This window comes from Nicotiana attenuata, chromosome 9, assembly GCF_001879085.1.
Source record: "Nicotiana attenuata strain UT chromosome 9, NIATTr2, whole genome shotgun sequence".
NCBI classification, from domain to species: Eukaryota; Viridiplantae; Streptophyta; class Magnoliopsida; order Solanales; family Solanaceae; genus Nicotiana; species Nicotiana attenuata.
The window spans coordinates 44,774,758-44,784,088 of record NC_031997.1 but is presented as its reverse complement, the minus strand read 5'-3'; positions in this window follow the sequence as shown (position 1 = coordinate 44,784,088).

The window sequence follows — 9,331 nt, the reverse complement described above, 5'->3', positions numbered from 1 at the left end:
TTTTTTACTAAGAGATTATATTCTATAAGTTTGACTGTGTTGTTTCCACATCTTTACAACTTGCTTATGGAAAAGAATAGTAAGAGAGGAGATGAGGTAATAGATTCAACAGCTAAAACATTCCAAGTCTAGGCTGCATAAACCGGCCAAATAAATTATTAGTTGCATTAATAGTTTTATATGGTACATTAATTGAGAAATTTGGTTCGATTTTGAATGGTTTATAACGCAAACAAGAAAACACAATCCGTGCTAAAAATGATCCCCTTTTTTTTTATTTCTAAAATAATCCATTCAACGTCAATACACTAGAAAAGTATTACATGTCACTTTTCATGAAATATTATTAGAGTATTAATATTATTGATACTTTATTATTATATGTGGGGGTATGACCGTATGACTCTTTTAGAAGAAAGTTACCAATACTTTATGTAGTTTAATTTTGTGCAGGTTTGACTTATCTTTCGGGAACGGTATTGGCCTATCTACTTGCTGGCCCACGATGTGCTGTGGTTAATTAATCCAAATAGTCGCACCCCCACCGGTTAAACTAAAAATAGTCAATGTAGATATAATATATACATAACTATGTATTATATATGCATAATAAATGTATAATTTATGTATATGACTAGAAAAAGTAAACAATGAATATGATCGGTTATTAAAGATCCCCTTATTTACCCTACTAATTTATCAGTGTCTACTATTGGCATATCTTTTTTCATTTTAACAAATAAACTATGTTAACTAATATTGAGAGCTGTGGGTCCCCCTTATTTAAGTGTACTGTAGTTAGTAGGTAATTAGTTATAACTACTTAGTGAATTAGCAATAGAGTAGTTAGTTAGCTTTTATAAGTAGTAATACTTACACAGTTGAGTGTATTGAGCTGTACATATCTCATTTTGCATAGAATGGAATAACTGTTTTTCCTCCATCTCATTTTTCCTTTTCTCTGCTCTGTTATCTCTGCCATAGCTAGAGCTCTTTAACATGGTATCAGAACTCGGTTAATCGAGTAATGATAGCTTAGCTGTGACGGAGCACTTAGTCTCATCCTCAACACCTGCATTGTGTTAAGTGTTATCGTCAATTTCTCATTCGAATTTCACCTCCTTTAAGCTAGGGTTTGTGATCTATGTGTGATTTGCTCGATTGGACCTAAATTGGTCGTGAGCAGTTCGTGTATGTGCCAATTGCTACATTTCTCTTCTTCGATCCAAAATTCTCGAAGGTTTTCTCAATTTTCAATAATGTCGGTTCATGAAGAAACTGTTGATGCTCAATCCGCACCCTTGAATTCAGCTCAATCAGTCGATCAAGTTGATCATCACCATCCTCTGTACATACATCCATCTGACACACAAGGTTCGGTTCTCATTTCTATTCAACTACAAGGTCTGAGAATTACTCGATCTGGAGTAGATAATTGAAAATTATATTGCATGGCAAAAATAAATTAGGCTTTGCTTTAGGAACCTACAAAAAGAGTAACTATGATGCTAGTCTTCATGAATATGGGATAGATGCAATGCAATAGTGCCAGCATAGATCATGAATACAGTATCTCCAAATCTGCTTATTACTGTAATCTATGCATCGGATGCCTACACTGTTTGGGAAGATCTTAGGAAAAGATTCAACAAAGTGAATACTTCTAGGGCAGCCTACCTGCATAAGGAAATAGCCACACTAACACAAGGAGCATCTTCTGTATCTATATACTTCTCTCGACTAAGAGAACTTTGGGATGAGTATGAAACACTAACTCCTCCCCCTACATGTGGCTGCCCTGAGTCAAAAAGGCATGTTGAGTACTATCAACATCAAAAATTTATCAGTTTCTCACTGGACTTAATGACTCATATGTAAATGCTAAGAATCAGGTGTTAATGAGCAGACCACTACCTAATTTGAATCAAGCTTATGATATGATCATCAATGTTGAAAGTCAGAGGATCAATGGAAAGGGTGTGTATGGCTCAAATGATACTAATGAGGCTGCCGCAATGATGAGTAATAGAAATTACAACAACATTGAAGGATTCAACAACAATGCAAGCTTTACAAATACTGGATATACTGGAGGCTATAAGTCTAAGAACTCATTCAATAAGTCAATTTACTATGAGTACTGCAAGTTCAAAGGACACACCAAGGATAACTACTTCAAGTTACATGGCTACCCTAGTGATTTCAAAAACAGGAAAAGAGGAGGAACCTTCAATGTTCAAGCCAACAATGTAAGAAACTATGGAAGTCAGCCCTCAGAAACACAAAGCAACTCCTTGGGAGGTTCTAGCCTCAGTTATCCTATTCAATTCTTCACTCCAGAGCAATATCAATAAATTATGCAAATGCTGAACAAAGGCAAGGATGCTAAACCTGTAGCTAATTCAGCAACTACAGGGACAACAGGTAAAATGCATGCCTTTTATGCGAATCATAACTGAATTATAGATACAGGAGCTTCTAATCACATGGTGCATACTCTAAATCTATTAGATTCATATACAGAACTATATGACAGATAAGAATAAGGTACATCTGCCTACTGGTGAAAAGCCACTGTTACACACAATGAGATCTGTTCTTTTTTCAGGAATAAGAAAGTTCAGAACATATTACATATTTTAGAGTTCAAGTATAACCTACTCTCAGTTTCTAAGATCACAAAAGAGTTAAGGTGTATGGTGGTATTCTTCCCCGATTTCTGTGTATTTCAGGAACTCTTCAATGGGAAGGTCCTGGGGATCAGTAAAGAAGAACTTGGTCTCTACATTCTCAAGGCTGAAGACAGACAATCTCCCGAGCAACACTTACCACCAACTGTAAAATACTATTATTAGTAATACAAATAAGTGTACTAGTAAGAGTAGCACACAATCCTGCAATAAGTTTCCTTTGTGGCATAAGAGGTTAGGACATGCCCCTCTAAAGGTGTTACAGAAACTACATAGTTTACATGATTTGCATCTGGATGGTGATCACTGTACTGTGTGTCCCATTGAAAAACAATCAAGACTTCTTTTTCCTCTTAGCTCTTCATGTTCTACCTCTATCTTTGATCTTGTGCATGCAGATGTCTGGGGTCCATATAGGACACCCACTCATGATAGCAAGAGGTACTTCTTAACCTTGGTAGATGACTATTCAAAGTATATTTGGATCTTTCTCTTAACCACTAAAGCGGATACTATTGTAGTATTGAAAAAATTCTTAGCAATAGTTGAAAATCAATTTAGGGCTGCAGTTAAATGTCTCAGAACATATAATGGGACTGAATTCATGAATGACCAAGTGACTTCTTTATTGCAGAGTCTCGGAATCATTCATCAAAGCTCCTGTGTGTACACACCTCAACATAATAGAGCTGTTGAGAGAAGACACAGATTAATTTTAGACATGGCTAGAGCACACAGGTTCCAGGCCTTTATGCCACTGAGTTTTTGAGGTGAATGTGTGTCCACAACAGTCTATCTGATGAACAGGTTACCTACTGTTTCACTTCAAGGTAAGACTCCATTTGAAGCATTATTTTAGAAAGTCCCCTCTATACAACATCTCAGAGTATTTGGAAGTTTGTGCTATGCCACCAAAGTGCAGAAGGTAGACAAATTCAGTCCTAGAGCAGTTCCAACAGTTCACATGAACTACTTTTCTTCTCAAAAGGGCTATGTCCTATATGACCTACATTCCAAGAGTTTTTTGTGAGTAGGGATGCTGTGTTCAAGGAAGACATTTTTACCTTTAAGAACATGAAGTCTAGGGTCTCCTATCTATTTCCTATCCGAGAGTTCACAGAATCGTCACCTACAGACAAGGTTGATCAGTAGTCATCCTCAGACTGCATTCCTTCTGCTACTCAGTCACCTTCCCCCAGCTCTATTAGTGATGATCACTCAGCACTTGTGCCTAATGAGGTCTCCGATGAACACTCCTCATCTCCTGCAGAACTCAGAAGGTCTTCTAGACCCTCTAAACCTCCTTTGTGGCTCACTGATTATGTCGTATAGCCTAAGAAGTCTTCTTGTCAATATCTTGTCTCATATTATGTGTCTTCTGATCAGCTTTCTCCGTCTTATCAAGCTTCTCTAGCTGCTACTTTGTTATTGTTGAACCTAGTTCCTTCAATGAGGCTAGTGCTGATCCTAAATGGGTGGAAGCCATGCAAGCTGAAATCTCAGCTTTGGAGGAGAACAATACCTGGTCTGCAGAAGACCTGCCTCAAGGAAAAGTTCCTATATGGTGCAAATGGGTGTTTAAAGTCAAATATAGGTCCAATGGTGAGGTGACAAGGTATAAGGCCAGATTGGTAGCCAAGGGCTACAGTCAATAAGAAGGTTTAGACTACACAGAAACTTTCTCATCAGTAGCCAAAATGGTTACCCTGAGATCTGTTCTTTGGTGTCTGAACTTGGTTAGTGTTCACACCTCTTGAGTTTAATCATAAGCTCACATCTATTGAGTTTGATCAAGAGGTAAAGAACAATGTTACTGAAGATATGCTACTTGATGATAAAGGGAGCTATTAGAGGTTGGTAGGAAGACTATTGTACATAACTATGAAAAGGTCAGATATAGCCTTTGTAGTGCAGACACTTAGCAAATATATGCATGCACCAAAGGTTTCTCACATGGATGCTGCAAGAAGAGTAGTAAGGTACTTCAACTCCACATCTGGACTTTGACTCTTTATGCCTACTGGGAGCTGCAAACATCTTGTAGCCTACTGTGACTCTGATTAGGGAGCATGTGTGGAGTCTAGAAGATCAGTTACTAGTTATGTGGTGAAGTTTGGTAGAGCACTGATCTCCTAGAAATCTAAGAAGCAAGGGATAGTGTCTAGGAGCTCAACTGAGGCATAATTTAGAAGTATGGCTGCCACAATAGATTAAATTGTGTGGCTGGTTGGACTTTTCAAAGAACTAGAGTGGATATTAATCTACCCATTTCCTTATACTGTGACAGCAAAGCACCATTCAAATTGTTGCACATCCAATCTTTCACGAGAGAACGAAACATATAGATATTGATTGTCACTTTATAAGGGAAAAACTTGTGCAAAGGATTAATTCAAACACAATACGAACAACAGAGCAAATTGCAGCCTTATTGACAAAGGCATTATGCAAACCACAACATGACTACTTACTAAGCAAGCCGGGAATGAAAAATGTATTTCATCTCTCAGGTAGAGGGGGAGTGTTGAGAGCTGTGGGTCCCGCTTATTTAAGTGTACTGTAGTTAGTAGATAATTAGTTTAACTACTTAGTGGACTAGCAACAGAGTAGTTAGTTAGCTTTTATAAAGAGTAGTACATACACAGTTGAGTGTATGAACTGTACATATCTCATTTTGTAGAGAATGGAATAATTATTTTTCCTCCTTCATCTCATTCTTCCTTCTCTCTGCTCTGTTATCTCCGCCATAGCTAGAGCTCTACAACTGCTAAAGTACATGTGAAGTCATTCAAGAACTACAATGTGATGACCCAAAGGGTCATCACTTATTTTAAATTAAATTCTATGACTCCGAGGCCTTGAAAACCTCATTTAGAGTCATCTCGAATTGCGTGCGCAGTCCGGGCGCGTAGCCGGAAAGCTTAAATATGAAAATCTATGAAAAAATGATAAATTTTGATCATAAAATGAATTAATTTGACTTCGGTCAACATTTTTGATAAACGGACCCGGACCCGTGATTTGACGGTCCCGGAGGGTCCGTAGGAAAATATGGGACTCGGGCGTATGCCCGGAATCGAATTCCGAGGTCCCAAGCCCGAGAAATAAATTTTCAAAGGAAATTGTTTTCTGAAATTTTTTAAGGAAATTTGAAATGAATTTGATTAGAACGTGTTGGTATCGGGCCCGTATTTTTGTTCCGGCGCCCGGTACATGCCTTATATATGATTTAAGATGTTTCTGTGAAATTTGGTGAAAAACGGACGTCGTTTGACGTGATCCGGACTTAAATTGCTAAATTTGATGCCTGATGAAGTTTGATAAAAAGTTCTTGATTTTGAGGTTTGATTCATGGTTATTGAGTTTATTTTGGCGATTTGATCGCACAGATGAGTTCGTAGGATGTTTTTGAGTTAATATGCACATCTGGTTTGGAGTTCCGAGGGCTCGGTTGAGTTTCGGGTAGGTCTCGGGATGTCTTAGGCTTAAAAATCACAAATGTTGCAGGTTCAGAGAAATTTGCAGATCTCTGAACCCGCTAGTGCAGTCCGCGAGAAATCGTGTGCAACCGCGGAAGGGGCAATGCGGTCCGCGGTCGACTTTGTGCGGGCGCGGTGGAGGGCTGTGCGGCTGATAAGCTAGGATTTTACCATGATTATACCCTTTACTTGCTATTGCTTTTGTTAAAAATTTCCACAAAACAGTCCCAAAAGGCTTACAAATTGCGCTTGATTGCAGGTTTGAGCGACAAGATGACAAATGTCAAATATCGGCTCAAAACGGAGTGAAACCTGCCAAGTGTCAAGAACAAGTGAAGTAAGGAACAGGAAGACCTAGCGCGGACCGCACTGATTTGCCACGCGGTCGCGCTAGGAGATTCAGAGAGGGGTAATTTGAGGTGCAAGCCACGCCGGCCGCGCCCCATTCCTGCGCGGTCCGCGCAAGGGAAGTTCAGAGAAGACTTAAGTCTCACGCGGCCGCGCTACATATCAGTGCGGTCCGTGTGAAGGAGATTTAGAGACATGGAATTTTGGCCAAGTCAAGTTATGCGGCCGCGCCACATTTCTGCGCGGTCCGCGCCAACCCTCCGCCGCGGCCGCGCTACATTTCTGCGCGGTCCGCGGCCCCCAACTTCAGAGATGAGATTTGAGAGTTCAAAGAGCCTACGCGGCCGCGCTACCTTTTTGCGCGGTCCGCGCTGACCCCGCAGGGGTATTTTTGTCCGAAATTTCCAGCTTGGTATAAATAGGTCTTTTTACCATTTTTAGGTCAAGTTTTAGATTCTGAACAAGAGCTGCGCTCGTGAGAACTATTGTGTAGCCTATTTTGGCAATTTTCCTCTTCAATATCATAGTTTTTAATTAGTAATCAATCATTATGTTATGTTCTTCATCTATTTCTACTGTTTCTTCTTTAATTATGTCTAGCTAAACCCATTAGCTAGGGTTGTGGCTCAACCCTAGTGTGGGTAGTTAACGGGTGTTGCATTCTAGGGTGAGATTGAGATTGGGTACACGAGTGCCATTGTTCCTCCCCGAATCCGAGCGGGGAACTTTCAAATCACAAATGTCATGTTGACCCTGCTCGAGCAAAGGGGATATTTTATGGGCGCCTCCGACCAAAATGTATACAAGCACTTGAAGGGATTCGTAGATACTTGCTGGGGAAGCAAACAAACAAACGTGTCAGAGGATGCGTTGAGATTAAGGCTTTTTTCTCTTCGGGGCAAAGCGTTGGACTGGTTAGAAAGGCTACCAAATCATTCTATCACCACATGGGATGAATTGGCGGACAAATTTATTGCCAAGTTCTTTTCTCCAAGTCATATGGCGGCTCTTCGGGATGAAATTCTAGCTTTCAAGCAAATGCCAATGGAACCATTGCACGAGATCTGGGAACGATATAGAACAATGGTGAAGGAGTGCCCTAACAACGACATGACTGAGGCGATGATCCAGCAGACTTTTTATAGGGGCATTAACACCACGAATCAGTGCATTGTGACCAATTGGCCGGTGGGAACTTTATGAAACTTTCTTACCAAGAGGCATGTGATGTACTTGATGAAATAGCCGACACCTCTTCGGCATGGCAAAACCGAGCGAATGTACCTCAAGGTGACCCCACGGTCATCCATTTGCACAAGGAGTTGAATGACCATGGCCAAGCTATTGCCGAACTTACAACAACAATGAATCAATTGGCGAAGGCGCAATTGCAACAAGTTCAAAGCCCGCGCCAAGTCAATGCAATGGAGAATGTGTCTATGTTGAAAAGGAGGCAAAGGGGGCAACAACAACAACAAGGTAATTGTGAGCAGTTTGACAGCAACAATGATGGTGGTGGTTACTCGAATGAGTGCTATGATGATCAAAGTGAGGAATGCCAATATGTCAATAACTACCAAGGAAATAGAGGAAATCAAGGGAATCAACAATGGCGCCCCCAAGGCAATTGGGGCAATCAACAAGGAGGCGGCAATTGGAATAACAATAATCAACAACAAGGTGGTAACAATTGGAACAATAACAATCAGAACAACAATTGGGGTAATCAAGGTAACAACCAAGGCAATTGGAACGGGAACAACAACAATTGGAGCAACAACAATAGCAATCAAGGAGGGTGGAATAATGGTGGTATGGGGCAAGGCTTTCAAAGGCCCCCCATGTTCCAACAACCAAACAATCCACACCCTTTCAGTCGCAAGGGCCTAGTTCTTCCGGGAGTGATATGGGACGGATAGAGATGATGTTCGAGCAGATGATGAAAAAGAACCAAGATTCTGACGCACAATTGGCTTCACATAACACATCCATCCGGAACCTAAAGGTACAAATAGGACAAATTTCTCAAGCTTTAAATACCCGACCTAAAGGTGCGCTACCAAGTGACACGGTAGTGAACCCAAAGGGGGGTAACAATCATGTGATGGCAGTTACAACTAGGAGTGGAAGAGGCGGTGATGTGCATGCCTCGGATGAGAATCGGGTTGTGAATGATGAAGTTGAGTTGCATGATGATGATGTGCCTTTGAATGTTGACAATGTGGTTGAACCAATAGTAACAAATAATGTGCGGATTGATATTGATGATGAGGCCGGGGTAGAGACTAAAGATGCCGTGAACCCGTCTAGGGAACACATTATTGATATACCCGAGCCGGCGGTGCCCAAGGCCAAGGCACCCTTGCCTAGACCACCTCCACCATATCCTCAGCGGTTAGTAAAGCAAAAGAATGACAATCAGTTCAAGAAATTCATAGACATGATGAAGAGTCTCACAATCAATGTTCCTTTAATGGAGGCACTCGAACAAATGCCTGGGTACGCAAAATTCATGAAGGATTTAGTCACCAAGAAGCGTTCTATGGAGTGTGAAACAATAAAGATGACGCACCAAGTTAGTGCAATTGTGCATTATATGGCCCCGAAACTAGAAGACCCTGGAGCTTTTACTATTCCTTGCACTATCGGGAGTGCGGAGTTTGCTAAGGCCCTATGTGACTTGGGGGATAGCATTAATTTGATGTCGTACTCAGTCTTCAAGACTTTGGGAATTGGGCAACCTAAGCCAACCTCAATGAGACTTCAAATGGCGGACCAGTCGATGAAGAGGCCTTTAGGTATAATTGATGATGT